This window comes from Schistocerca piceifrons, chromosome X, assembly GCF_021461385.2.
Source record: "Schistocerca piceifrons isolate TAMUIC-IGC-003096 chromosome X, iqSchPice1.1, whole genome shotgun sequence".
NCBI classification, from domain to species: Eukaryota; Metazoa; Arthropoda; class Insecta; order Orthoptera; family Acrididae; genus Schistocerca; species Schistocerca piceifrons.
This window is the reverse complement of record NC_060149.1, coordinates 972,685,922-972,699,368: the sequence shown is the minus strand read 5'-3', so window position 1 is coordinate 972,699,368 and position 13,447 is coordinate 972,685,922. Positions and strand designations below refer to the sequence as shown.

General features: G+C 41.1%; 1 pseudogene; it reads right to left on the bottom strand.

Annotated features, from left to right (window-relative positions):
* The window catches only part of LOC124722827, a 57,872-nt pseudogene that overhangs the window by 3,571 nt on the left and 40,854 nt on the right, over positions 1–13,447 (bottom strand).

The following is a 13,447-nucleotide window of genomic DNA, read 5'->3' as shown; positions in this document are numbered from 1 at the left end:
GGAAGCAGTCTTTCCTTCTCATCCCATCTGGAAAGTCTCCCCTGATCTGCAGTTCTGGGTAACTTTCTCAAAATCTACCCTTTTTCCTAGACCTATCCTTCACCCCTCTTCCTTCCACTTCAACCCTTCTGCCTGAAGAATGAGCTACTGGCTCTGAAAGCTCGCCTAATTATAATCTTCTTTTATGTGTGTGTTCTGCCACCACTTAGCGAGTATATTGTTTATCTATCCAATTCAATTATCATGTAATCAAAAGCTGCATTTAACACACCAAGTCTCTTTTACCAATCATTTTTAATATGTCCTACAGAATGTACTGTCTATCCTGTCCTTTTTGAGATTACTGTTTTGTTGTACTTTTCTACAGGCATCATCTTACTTATTAGGAGTCAGTTCCTTCATGTTGTTGTTGTTGTGGTCTTCAGTCCTGAGACTGGTTTGATGCAGCTCTCCATGCTACTCTATCCTGTGCAAGCTTCTTCATCTCCCAGTACCTACTGCAACCTACATCCTTCTGAATCTGCTTAGTGTATTCATCTCTTGGTCTCCCTCTACGATTTTTACCCTCCACGTTGCCCTCCAATGCTAAATTTGTGATCCCTTGATGCCTCAAAACATGTCCTACCAACCGATCTCTTCTTCTAGTCAAGTTGTAGAGCCGCATGTACTCGGGAAAAATTACGGCTGTAGTTTCCCCTTGCTTTCAGCCGTTCGCAGTACCAGCACAGCAAGGCCATTTTGGTTAATGTTGCAAGGCCAGATCAGTCAATCATCCAGGCTGTTGCCCCTGCAACTACTGAAAAGGCTGCTGCCCCTCTTCAGGAAAAACATGTTTGTCTGGCCTCTCAACAGATACCCCTCCGTTGTGGTTGCACCTACGGTACGGCCATCTGTATCGCTGAGGCACACAAGCCTCCCCACCAACGGCAAGGTCCATGGTTCATGGGGGGAGTTCCTTCATAGTCAACAGTTAAGGAATGGGTGGCTGAATTCATATGTGGCATATGTCTCTGTAAGATGACTCATGAACAACTTCCTAGAATTACAATCAAATATGAAAATGCTGAGAAAGAACACAGTGTGATATTGCAAGATCAGTAATTAAAAACATGTGCAAAACAGTTGATGCTGTGGCCGTACCAGAAAGTGAGTGGCATGTCTGTTGAAGCCTGACTACAACCAAATGTGAAAAACAATTTGGGACAATCTGACACACAACTGATTCTATGCACCAATCTGTTCCCTTGGATGAGAGACGACCGAAATGAAACAGCAGTTGCACAAAAATAGCCAAGGTGACTTCATCGGAGAGAAAGAGTGGTCATTGTTTTCTAGGATGCAAAAGGGATTTGTATTTTAGATTAGCTTGCAAGACTGAAACAATACCTCACAAATACTATGCAAGTATTCTGACTCAACTGGATGAAAAAATATGGAGCCAAGACCCAGGGGGAAAAAAAAAGTTTATCGTCAGTGAAATGCATATGGTCACAAAGGCACTTTCACAATAGGAAAACTGGGAGTTTCAAGTGTGAAGTCTTCAAATATCTATTCCATTCTCCAATTTTTTCACATTCTGACTTTAGCTTCTTCTTCTTTTCTTTTTGTATGAATGATTCACTTAAGACTACATGCGTCACACCTCAAAACCGTTTTGTGAGTCAACAACTGGATATGTTTTCACTGCTCTGTCTCTTGTAACTCCGTTGGACATGGAGGTAGCAAATGAGGATGTAGGATGTCCATGACATACTGCTGTGCTGTCAGAGTGACCTGAAGTCATATCCGATGCTGCCCCACACGCCCTCTCCCTATGTCGTTGTCATACTCACTGACAACTGTCATCGCGGGTCTTGCAGAATGTGACTCACTGCTGATCACATGACAGGTGCAGGTGTGAAAGGGTTACAATGTGCTCGGCGTACATTACAGCAAATCTCCCATGGGCTCGTCAGACACGGTCAACCGGAAGCTTGCTGACAAGCACGCTGCCCTTACGTTCCCAAGCAGTCCAACATGGGGCCACTACCACATCTGAATGTCTGACAAAGCTGAATATTGCATAATTCAATCAGCCTGGCAAATGGAGACACACAATTAGGCCCCTTCAAATTTTGTTACGTGCTGATAATGCTGACTCACGGAAGTACAGAGCATCTGTGCCCTTCACAGGGATCACTCAACATCTTACACTCTTCACATCTCTTATAGCTCCTACCATTCATGGTAACAATCCGAGACACAAACAAAGCTAATGCAATCTGGTGGCCTTTGTATCCATTTCAGAGAGTTGCGACTCTCATAATTTACCACTGGTATGCACACTCGTGAAACTATGTTGCTTCAGGGAGCTTCCCTTTTTTTTCTTCAAGCAGTTTAGTTCTTTGAATCCATTTTTCTTGTAGCTCAGAATAATTATTTTATTGTGTAGCAAACTTACAGACTAGCATTCTGGTCTGAGCTGTCGGAGTTGGCGGTCATGTGTGTGTGAGGTGTGCTTGCTTGTGTGAATGAATGGTGTGTATTTCTATTTCTTTTTCTGATGAAGGTTGTGGCCAAAAGCTTATGTGTAAGTGTCTTAACTGTGCCTGTCTGCATTTTAACGTGCCATCTTTATGGTAATTAGCTTCTTCTTCTTTTCCTACACTGCTGATATTCCAACCTGGAGTTTCCATTGTTTGAACTTACGGTCTACTGTATTATGTTGCAGTGCACTTCTACAAGTGTAATACACAAATGTTGCCTTAGGAAAGAGTCACAATAACATCCATGTCTACCGTTTGCTATTTTTTACGAAATAGCATCTCACACTCGAAATTTAACTTAGCCAATGAAATAAGTTTGAAGATTTATTGTGTGTAAAAGACACGAGGGCCCACTGTGTGGGAAATGTGTGAAGTTCTGTGCAGAGACGGAGTTATCCACAGACGCGGTAAGTCTGGGGAGCTATACGGGTGTTAAAACATCGCCACCTGCTGGGATGAGGGGCCACTTACTCTGTGGTGGCGCTGTGCCAGCAACGAGCTCAACCCATTGATTAGCACCACAGATGACAATGAGCAACCAGCTGCTTGTCTGTGCAGAGATATAAAATTTATCGATTTTGGACGTCGGGTGACAATCTGTCACATGGAGAACAATGTTTACTCTGGCAATTTTAACACTAATCTAGTGTTCTGCAACATATTAATGTGAAATGTTGTCTATGATGTTGAAGAGTGTAAGTTAAACTGATATCTAAGAATTTGTTGTTTTTGTGGCATTATCTGGAAAATGGCCTCTCTTGCAGCTCCAAGCATAAATGTCAAGTGAAGAAGAATAATTAGCACAGCACACTGGAACCGAGTAGGGATCCGGTTTACTGCTCGGCCACTAAATTAGCATATTGTGTGTACACCAGAAGAGACGCTGTACACACTTGCATATACTACATACACAAGTACAAGCATCGATCAAGCTACTGTGAAACTGCACTCTGTGTGACTCATCACTACATCAGAATACTGTAAATGTGGTGATTCCAATTTCTTAAGGTCTCATCCTGTTTGTTTTCATCAGTTGGATCTTATTTTTCAAGTATGTGGGAATCCAATGAGCTGCCTGTTTGGATACATTCTTTCTGTACGTCCCACAAGTTGGATTCTTTGGAGACACATTGTAACAAGAGTTTTTAGGAATTTGCCTGGAGATTTCACACTGGGTTCTGTGTATGTATTCCATCTTTTATTCTTGGACCTAAGATTTTTAGTACAATTTTACATTCTTCTAATTCAGTTTGCTGTTTTCATGTCTTGTGTTGGACAAAGAGTCTCTCTCATGCATAAAGAAATTCTAATTTGATCACTGTTGTACAATGTTAGATTTTAGAGTTCCAGGAAAAATACTTTTAGTTAACTGAGAGACAGTTTGTATTTTCTGAAGTCTGGATTCTATGGCCTTCTTTTCATTATGATGTTCAGTGGTCTTTTTCACCTAACTATTTAAACTCTTTAACACCGAATACTATGTCATTGCCTATATAAGTTCACCCAGTGCCATTTTGGTATCAGCCAAGAATTTTTTCTCCAGCTGAAATTAGTAGTCTAATTTTCCTAGCTTGCTCCCTTAATATTTCAAATTGCTTTAGCACATCAGTGATGTTTTTGTCAATTAGTATTATGTCATCAGTATAGGTTACACAATATAATTCTATCTTTAAGTTTACGTTCTAGTCAGTGTAATAGTGCACCTGCTCTTCTCCATTATCTTACAATTTTCTTAGGGGCATAGTTGAATAGCAATGTGATATGCCATCCCATTTTCATATTCTTATGTCTGTCTTAAATTACACTGCTTGAAAAAAAGTGAGACACTCAGAAGGTGGGGAGAAAACAAATTGAAACATAGCGAATTTAGAGCGTATGTGATGTTATTTCAGTCATAACAAAACAGAGTCAAATTTACACAGAACTTATCAGTTTGAGCCCACTTATCAATACAGCAATACACCCTGTCTGGTCTGGACAGTGCGGGAGGATGTCGTAAAGCTGCTGCATACCCTCCTGAGAAAGGTGATCCACAACTGTTGTAACTGGACATTGCAATCGTGGATACAGGCAGTGGGATGGAGTTGACGTCCATGTTGGTCCCATAATGTTCTATCGGGGACAGATATGGGGATTTTGCTGGCCACAGGAGTATATCAACATCACGCAGACAATTTAAAGAGACACATACTACATGTGGACAAGCACTGGCCTGTTGAAAAATAGCCCCACAATACTATTACACACTGCTGTACCATCAGAGTTCCCTCGGCCATTACAAGCCGTGACCTGAAGTCATACCCAATGGCTCCCCACACCATGGGACTGCTTTGTGACCCCCCCCCCCCCCCCCAAATGTGGAAGAATGGGACCTCTCCCCATCTCCCCGGGTCACTGTCAAACTTCTCCACGATAGTCATTTGGAGCAGTGCAGGACCGGGACTCATTAGTATACATAATGTGACGCCATTCATTAGCAGTCCGTACTTCTCGATCATGGCACCACTTCACATGCAGTCATTTGCTTGGGTTTTAATGGCAGCCTATGCGCAGGACGGCAATTCCATAGTCTGGCTGCTCCTAGCTGTATGACACAGCATGTTGCAAGGAGTCTATTACAGTGAACTCCTGTTTATCCGAAATGATCGGGACGGTGGCCGGTTCCAATAACGAAAATTTCAGATAAATCAAAGTCCCCCTTTTTTCACATGTGAACACTCCAAATTGCATCAATATTGCGAAATACAATCGTAAAACGTGCGTAGGGTATGTAAAACGTTACTGATACGGTTGCAAATAACCCTGCACTTTTTTACTGAAAAAATTGTGTTGACATGTTAAAAAGGCACCAAACTATGATTGAAAACTCAAAGTTTTTAAATGCTGTATAACAAAGCTCATTTATTTTGCATTCTTACAGAAAAAATCTCCCTTATTTGGCAGTAGGAAAAACAGGAGTTTTAATTTTATTACCTACTCTTTTGAATAAAAAATAAACTACTGAACAAAATTATGAAACATATCTAGAGATTACTCAAAGGAACGAAAAGTCTGTCTAGAGGAACTTTCAAGAAAAGTAAAAAAAAAAAAAACTTTTTAAGTTATGGACATAGAAGTTCTAGGATGCTTCATTAGAGTTTATTTTTTGGTAACGAAGTCACAAATGTCTTTTTTTGTTTTTGTTTTTTTGCTTGAGAAACTATTTCTGCAACAATACATCTCCAACGTTGAAATCAAACTATTTCAGGATAAATCGTCTCCTCCTATTGGCTGATGTACTCCAGGGCAGTTTGGATCACTTCGTAACAGAATGTGTGAGGAATATTTTTCTCTGATTCATCATCAGAAACATAGTCTTCTGACACTTTATGATCGGTCACAATTTGGACGATTTCATCCTCAAGCACATGAAAAAATGCCATTTTCCATCCACTCTTCAATGTCTTCGAAGTGTGTGTCTTTACAACCAGCTTCTCCAGTAAATTCACCAAAATTATGTCAGCTTGAGTTTCGGTGTTGCCTCCTCCTTCCCACCACTTAGGTTGCCTTACGATCTAAGAGTTTTTTCCAAGACCTAACAAGAGGAAGTGGAGGAATTAGACTCCAAGCTTCAGCAATCAATGAATGGAACTTAAAACATCGATTTTTTAAGAACTTCCACAAAATCATCTGCAGCATCAATCACACCTACTAAGTATTCCAGCATCTTGCATCTGTAATGTTTTTCCATCGCCTCAAGAATACCTTGGTCCATCGGTTGACATAGAGATGTGACATTTTGTGGGAGAAATACAACTTTGATATCCCCATCTTGCAGATCACCTGGGTGATAAGGAGCATTGTCCACAAGAAGTAGCGCTTTTCAAGGAAGTCCATTTCCTGCCATGTAATTTACTACAGCTGGAACAAACTCTGCCTGGAACTACTCTCTGATGATGGCACTGTTCATACGTGCCTTAAGACTGATTTGTGTACCTCAGTGGCAAAGCTGGTTGGTTGGTGTCTAAATGCTCTTGGTGTTTTGGATTTGCAAATTAAAGTAAGACACAGTTTATGATTGCCAGTGGCATTACTGCAAGCGAGGACAGTAAATCTTTCTTTGATATTTTTGTATCCAGAAGCCATTTCTTCTTCTTTAGAGGCAAGGGTTTTCGTTGGCAGCATTTTGTAATTCAACCCAGTTTCATCACATTTGTAAAGTTGATTGCCAGTATAACATCCTTTGTCAATGATTGCGTGCAGTTTCTTCTTAAAATCAGCATAGCAGCTTCATCCCCAGATAATGATTTGGCACTGATGGCAATTTCATGAATGCCATGCCGCTTCTTGAAACGATCCTGCCGGCCATTATTTCCGAGGAATTCTTGCTTCTTTCCTTCAATCAGCTCATCAGCTCATTTTGACAAAGTAGAGGACCTGAAACTGACACACCTTTGGCTCTTATTTATTCGTGCCACAAAAATAATGCCTCTTCTAACTGAGGATGTGCACCTTTTCTCACTGTTTTTCAAGATTTCACTGCACTGCCCAATGCTTGGATGGAACAAAAATTTTCAATTCCTGATCAATTTGTCTCCCGATCAGTAATTGTACTCCTACTCTGCAGCAACTTTTGTGGGTGGCTCACCAGCATCAATTCTCTGCAAAGTGTGAAGCTCTTTTTCCAACAAGATCACATTCGTTTTATGTTTCGTGCCCGTAGTCACGTTCAGTGTTCTTTTTACAGACACTCGACTGAGTCCTTTATGGTTTTTGGCCCCTTTTATCTCTGGACACTTTAAGGCACATAGTGGGAGCACAAAACCTCAAATCAGAAACACACAGATGCACAACTTGACAACACTCGAGATGCACTAGACAAACTTTTGACTTTTGAAACCAGGCTGTGGCAGCCATCAAATGAAGGCATTGGATACATCTATGCCATTTCCTCTGTTCTACCCAAGCCCACGTGGCAACACAACAGGGTGTTGTACGTTCACTGTTAAACACTCAGCTTTGATGTACCGACAACAAGTGGAAAGTGTTAGGCGGCGCGCTCTAATTGTCAGTTTCGACAGGGCTATGTTGCGCTGCATAGAACAATACTGTATGTACTGTACTTACAAGGACTTCCAATAGATGGCAGTGGCATGAAACCACGCAATACGAATAAGAAACACAATAGAGCTTCAACCAACACACGCACGAATTGACAATACTTGGACTTTTGACACGCACCAGTGCACTGATTAGCAGTAGATTGCCAAAAAACACCAGCAAAGGCTTGGCTCCAGGTGCACGCAACTTGAAACTTGTCAAGTGTCAATCTAGCTAGCCAAAAGTGTAGCTGCACGAGAGTTTACTGTACTTGTTCTCAGATGGCAGTCACAGACGTGAACAGGTTACAATGTACTCAGTACACTACACAGTGATGCGCCCTTGTAGTGGTCTGATGTAGTGAACTGGAACATTGATGATGAGTATGCCCTTACTTTCCAACATCAGGCCACTGTCATATCCAAATACTCAAAAAATACAAATGTTGCAAGGTTTAACCAGGCGACCAAATGGACATCCACAATGAGGTTTCTTTCAAACTCTCATCAGAAAATGCTGTCTACACCAATATGCAGCACCTTCATATCCTCCAGAGTGATGATTCAACATCTGACGCTATTCGCATCCCTTATATACCACACAATGCTTGCTAAACAGCAATAAAAACAAAGAACACCAATGAATAATGAAGGAAAAGACAGACTGTTACTTACCATAAAGAAGATACCTTAGGCTGCAGATGGGCAGAATTAAAAGACACTTACATAAAGCTTTCAGCCACAGCCTTCATCAGTAAGTAGTAATCTGTCTTTTCCAACATTGTTTATATTCCTACTGGAGTTTCCATTGTTTCAAGTACACTGATGCTTTTCTGTGAGTGTTTCCTTTATGATGTTTTCTGCATTTTAGCTTTTTTTTAAAAAAAGAAAAAAAAAGAAAGAAAGAAAGAAAGAAAGAAAAAAAGATTTGTTGCTGGAAAACTTCTGAAGTCCAATAAAGGAGTTACAACAGCCATATATGGTTATCTGGTGGACCTTGCAGAACCAAATTCTAGGGCTGAAATGTACTGTTGACCAATGAGCATTAATCAGAATGAATACTAAATAAAAAATTAAATCCAATTTTACACAAAAACACAGGTTCTATCACTGTTGTTTTTCGTTCTATTTTGCTCTTATGTTTGCTATGACTTGTTAAGCAGAAATTTTCTTTCTATCTATAGAGTTACATTTGCTGTAATGTATCTTACCTGCATGCTGTTTCTTCTTTCTACTCACTCCTGCCCCAATCATGGCAAGCAAGTCATCCTCACTGCATTTGCTTCGTATTGCATCTCTGAAACAACAGTTAAAACACCCGTTAAACAGTACCAGGCAATTACCACACAGTGAAATGTTGGTGCACTAAAAAGGAAGAAAAACTTTGCAGAAATCTTCAACAGTAATCCTGTAGTTTGCAGTAGGCAACAGCAGGATAACAAACCCACTGGACAAGAATGGGAAAGTCATGATAGAAGTTACTTTTATTTTTATAAATAAACAGGTATCTTACACAAATGCTCAAGAGTATACATAGGATCTCGGGCTGAAGAGGTGGAGCAGAAACTGACATTAGTTTTGTTGAAGAGGGAGTAGTGGAACATAGCACAATTTCTTGCAAAATGACGCCAAATTTATTGATAAACTGTTAATTAATTGCCAAGCTCACTAATGTGACCATTTTACAACAGGTACTTACTGCTTGGAGTATATGTGAATTTTCAGGCTTGCCTGATAGATCTGTTGCAAAAACACTTTGGGTTCCCCACCAGATAACATTATGCAAGTCCCTCCCTCAATATTTCAGTGACACAACGTTTTGACATCTTCAGGTGGTGGTGATTTCCACTATCACTGCTGCAAGATGCAACTGGCAATTTCCACGTGACAGCTTTGAAATTTATCATGTGGATGACTATGACCATCATATTTAGAATTCAGAGGATTTCATAGAATACCTGAAGATGCTTAAACTAGAACTTTCAGATCTTTTAGTTAGCTCAAATGTTATATCATTACTTACAAAAGTGCCCCTGCAGCCCTCATTAGAGGTTATTAGCAGCAAGTTTGAGAAAGAAATTGTGGTGCTGTTTAAACATGTGCATACCTCATCCTATTTCTTATGTAACACCAACTACTTTGATCAAGTGGACAGTGCTCCCATGGGAGATCCTCTATTTCCCTTAGTAAATATCCAACATTCCTCCTTCTGGCAGAATGCTGAAGAGACATTTGTGGTGTGGCCCACATAATACAGACACTATCTATGTTCCTGCAGCATTTGCACTCGCTCCATCTGAATATTCAGTTCACTGTGGAAGTACAATAAGATAGCAGCTTACCATTCCTGGATGTCACGGTTAGAAGAAAAGCTGACAGAACACTGGGGCATAGTCTCTACTGCAAACTGATACATGCAGAGTTATATTTGCGGTCCAAAAGTTGCCATCACCCTGCACAATGTGGTAGTGTCTTACACTCCCTGGCACATAGAGCACACGTGATCTCAGATACCGACAGTCTGCCTGGTGAACTGTAACACCTAAGAACAGTGTTCCAGCAGAATGTTATTCTTGTAAACAGATTTGCAATGTGTTCTGAGCAAAGCAAGTTCAGTGTAGGGGTGTAAATGAAGATACTTAGACAAGCACTGCAAATGGCTTTCTTGCCATATTTCAGTGGCATGTTTTCAAAAATAGAAAGAATCGCTAAGAGAAACAGAATCAAGTGTGTTTTTCGACTACCAGAAAAACTAAGGAATTGTTTGTGTTCAGTTAAAGACAATCTTGACCTTAGAAAACACAGATCATATATAAGATCTGATGCCATTATGGCAAATCTTATATAGGGCAGACACCTCACATTGTGCAAGAACACTGTGTTCAACAGCGCTGACAAAAGTGCCACCCAGTAAATTAGTGGTAGCAGAGCACTGCCAGAATACAGGGCACCACACGTTTCCCAAGAGGACTGAAATTTTATCCTCAGCATCATCACTCTAGGATTGTGTTTTTAAGAATGAGGCATGTATCCATACGGTGGGCAATCTTACCAACAGGAATATGGAATTTTGACTAAGCACTGCCCAGAATCCAGCACTGACTGCTATGAAATTAACACAGTAGAAACCAGATCCTCCGATGTATGACCTGATGCAGCACCTTGCAGAGAGTTAATTCAGCTTTTAACCACACGAGTGCCCAGAAGTGCAGTCACTGCCCACAACACATAAGCAGAAGGCTACTATGAATGGCATTTCCATCCAACTGGGAGTGCCTGTCCACACATTCGTACTCCTGCTTCTAGCCTGACAAATTTCAATTCTGCTGTGCGAATATCACCAGTCACATCTTGCAGTAGTGATGACAGGACCCACCACTACCTGAAGATGACGAACAGTTGTGTTGGTGAAATATTGTGAGGCTTGCACAAAGTTATTCAGTGGCAAATCTGAGAAGATTTGTATACATTATTTTTCTGTGACGCAGGTAATGTGCAGCAAAATGTGATAACTTTCTGCATTTGCCTTTTTGTACATTTCAAAATACCCCAAAAATTGGTGAGAAACACTGAACATATGACGTAACCAGATGACATACCCCACAGCATGTGCAGCAGTTGGGGCTGAGTGTAAAGGAATGATTGAGCAGTGCAATACTTTCATTTGAGCAAACAGAGCAAATTTCGAAAACATTTTGTAAATATGATCTGTTGTAAATGTAGATGTTACAAAATTATTGTCCCTGCTGTAATCAAGCAAAAGCAGTTCTGATTTTGTGTTTTTTGCTTCTGTCCCTTCTCTTTTTGTTTACAGACATTAGTTAGTAAAGAAAACATAGGTCATTTTATGGCAATGATGCTATTCTGAAGCTTATACTCATCTACTTGTTATGCAATATGGTAGGTTTTCATTGTACTGTACTTTGCAAGAAATCAAGGAAACTGCAAGGCCGGTAAATAAAATAATAAACTTTAATATAAATACATAATTGTTTAACACAATGAAAGAATACTGCCTGCCAGATGCAAGACTCAAATCCCGAATGCCATCACTAAAGTCGCACATGTGTGTCCGTAGCCATAATGATATGAATACTTGACTTGGGTTGGGATGATCAAGTGTGACAGGCCGAGAGGCTCAACCACTGCAAGCATGGCAAGGTACATCATCTGGTGACATTTGTCATTCGCTTTTGACACATTTCCCAACATTTGTATCGTATCCAACATTTGTGATTCCATGTGTCTTGTATTAAATTACTTGTCTCAGGGTCATATACAGTGCTTTGGAGGTTTTTAAATGATAATACGCATCACCCTGTCTGTGTGTGTGTGTGTGTGTGTGTGTGTGTGTGTGTGTGTGTGTGTGTGTGTGTGTGTGTGTGTTATGTATATGAAACAAATGCTAACAAAGAGATAGAGGGCCTGGCCAGCTCAGTACAGCCGATAGATACACAAAACAGAACAGAAAATTGACGTATCCTAGCTTTCGGAACTTCGTTCCTTCATCAGGGAGGAGAGAGGGGAAAAAAGGGGAAGAAGGGAAAGTGGATTCAGTTATTCACAATCCAGGTTATGAAGCAACAGGTGAAAGGTAAACAGGGAGGGTAGCAAAGATGGAGGCATGGATGTCAGAGGGAAGCCAAAGATATTCTACTGTAATTACTGTGCCAGCTTCAAACCAAGGAGGATGAATACAGAAGTAAAGAGGTACATAGTATAAAGATAAACGCAACTATGTTGGATGAAAAGATGCATGAATGGCTAAAGAGGAAAGGGAAAGAGGAGAAGACTAAAGAGTAAATGGGAGTGAGGTTGGTTAACATAGGTTCAGTCTAGGGGGATGGCGGGATGAAAGGATGTGTTGGAGTGCAAGTTCCCATCTCCGCAGTTCCGAGGTACTGGTGTTGGGTGGGAGAAGCCAAATGGCACATATGGTGTAGCAGGTTCCTAGGTCCCTAGAATTATGCTGGAGGATATGCTCCGCTACTGGGTATTGGACATCTCCTAGGCGGACAGTTCGTCTGTGCCCATTCATGCGCTCAGCCAGTTTAGTTGTCGTCATACCAATGTAAAAGGCTGTGCAGTGCAGGCATGTCAGCTGATAAATGACGTGTTGTCTCACATGTGGCCCTGCCTTGAGTTGTGTATGTTTTACCAGTAGCGGGGCTGGAGTAGTTGGTTGTGGGGGGATGCATGGGGCAGGTTTTGCATCGGGGTCGGTTACAGGGGTAGGAACCGCTGGGTAGAGAAGGTGGTCTGGGAATATTGTAGGGTTTGACAAGGATGTTACGGAGGTTAGGGGGTCGGCAAAAGGCAACTCTGGGTGGTGTGGGGAGAATATTGTCAAGGGATGATCTCATTTCAGGGCTTGACTTGAGAAATTCATATCCGTGGCGGAGTAATTAGTTGATGTATTTGGGCCAGGATAATATTGGGTGACAAGGGGAATGCTTCTGTGTGGTCTGGGGGTAGTAACATTGTTGTTGGGTGGGGAGGAATGTATTGCTTGGGAGATCTGTTTGTGGACAAGGTCTGCAGGATAGTTGTGGGAGAGGAAAGCACTGATATATAATATAATACAGGGAAACATTCCAAATGGGAAAAACATATCTAAAAACAAAGATGATGTAACATACCAAACGAAAGCATTGGTATGTTGATAGACACACAAACAAACACACACACAAAATTCAAGCTTTCGCAACCCACAGTTGCTTCATCAGGAAAGAGGGAAGGAGAGGGAAAGACGAAAGGATGTGGGTTTTAAGAGAGAGGTTAAGGAGTCATTCCAATCCTGGGGGTGGAAAGACTTACCTTAGGGGGGGGTGGGGGGGGGGGGGG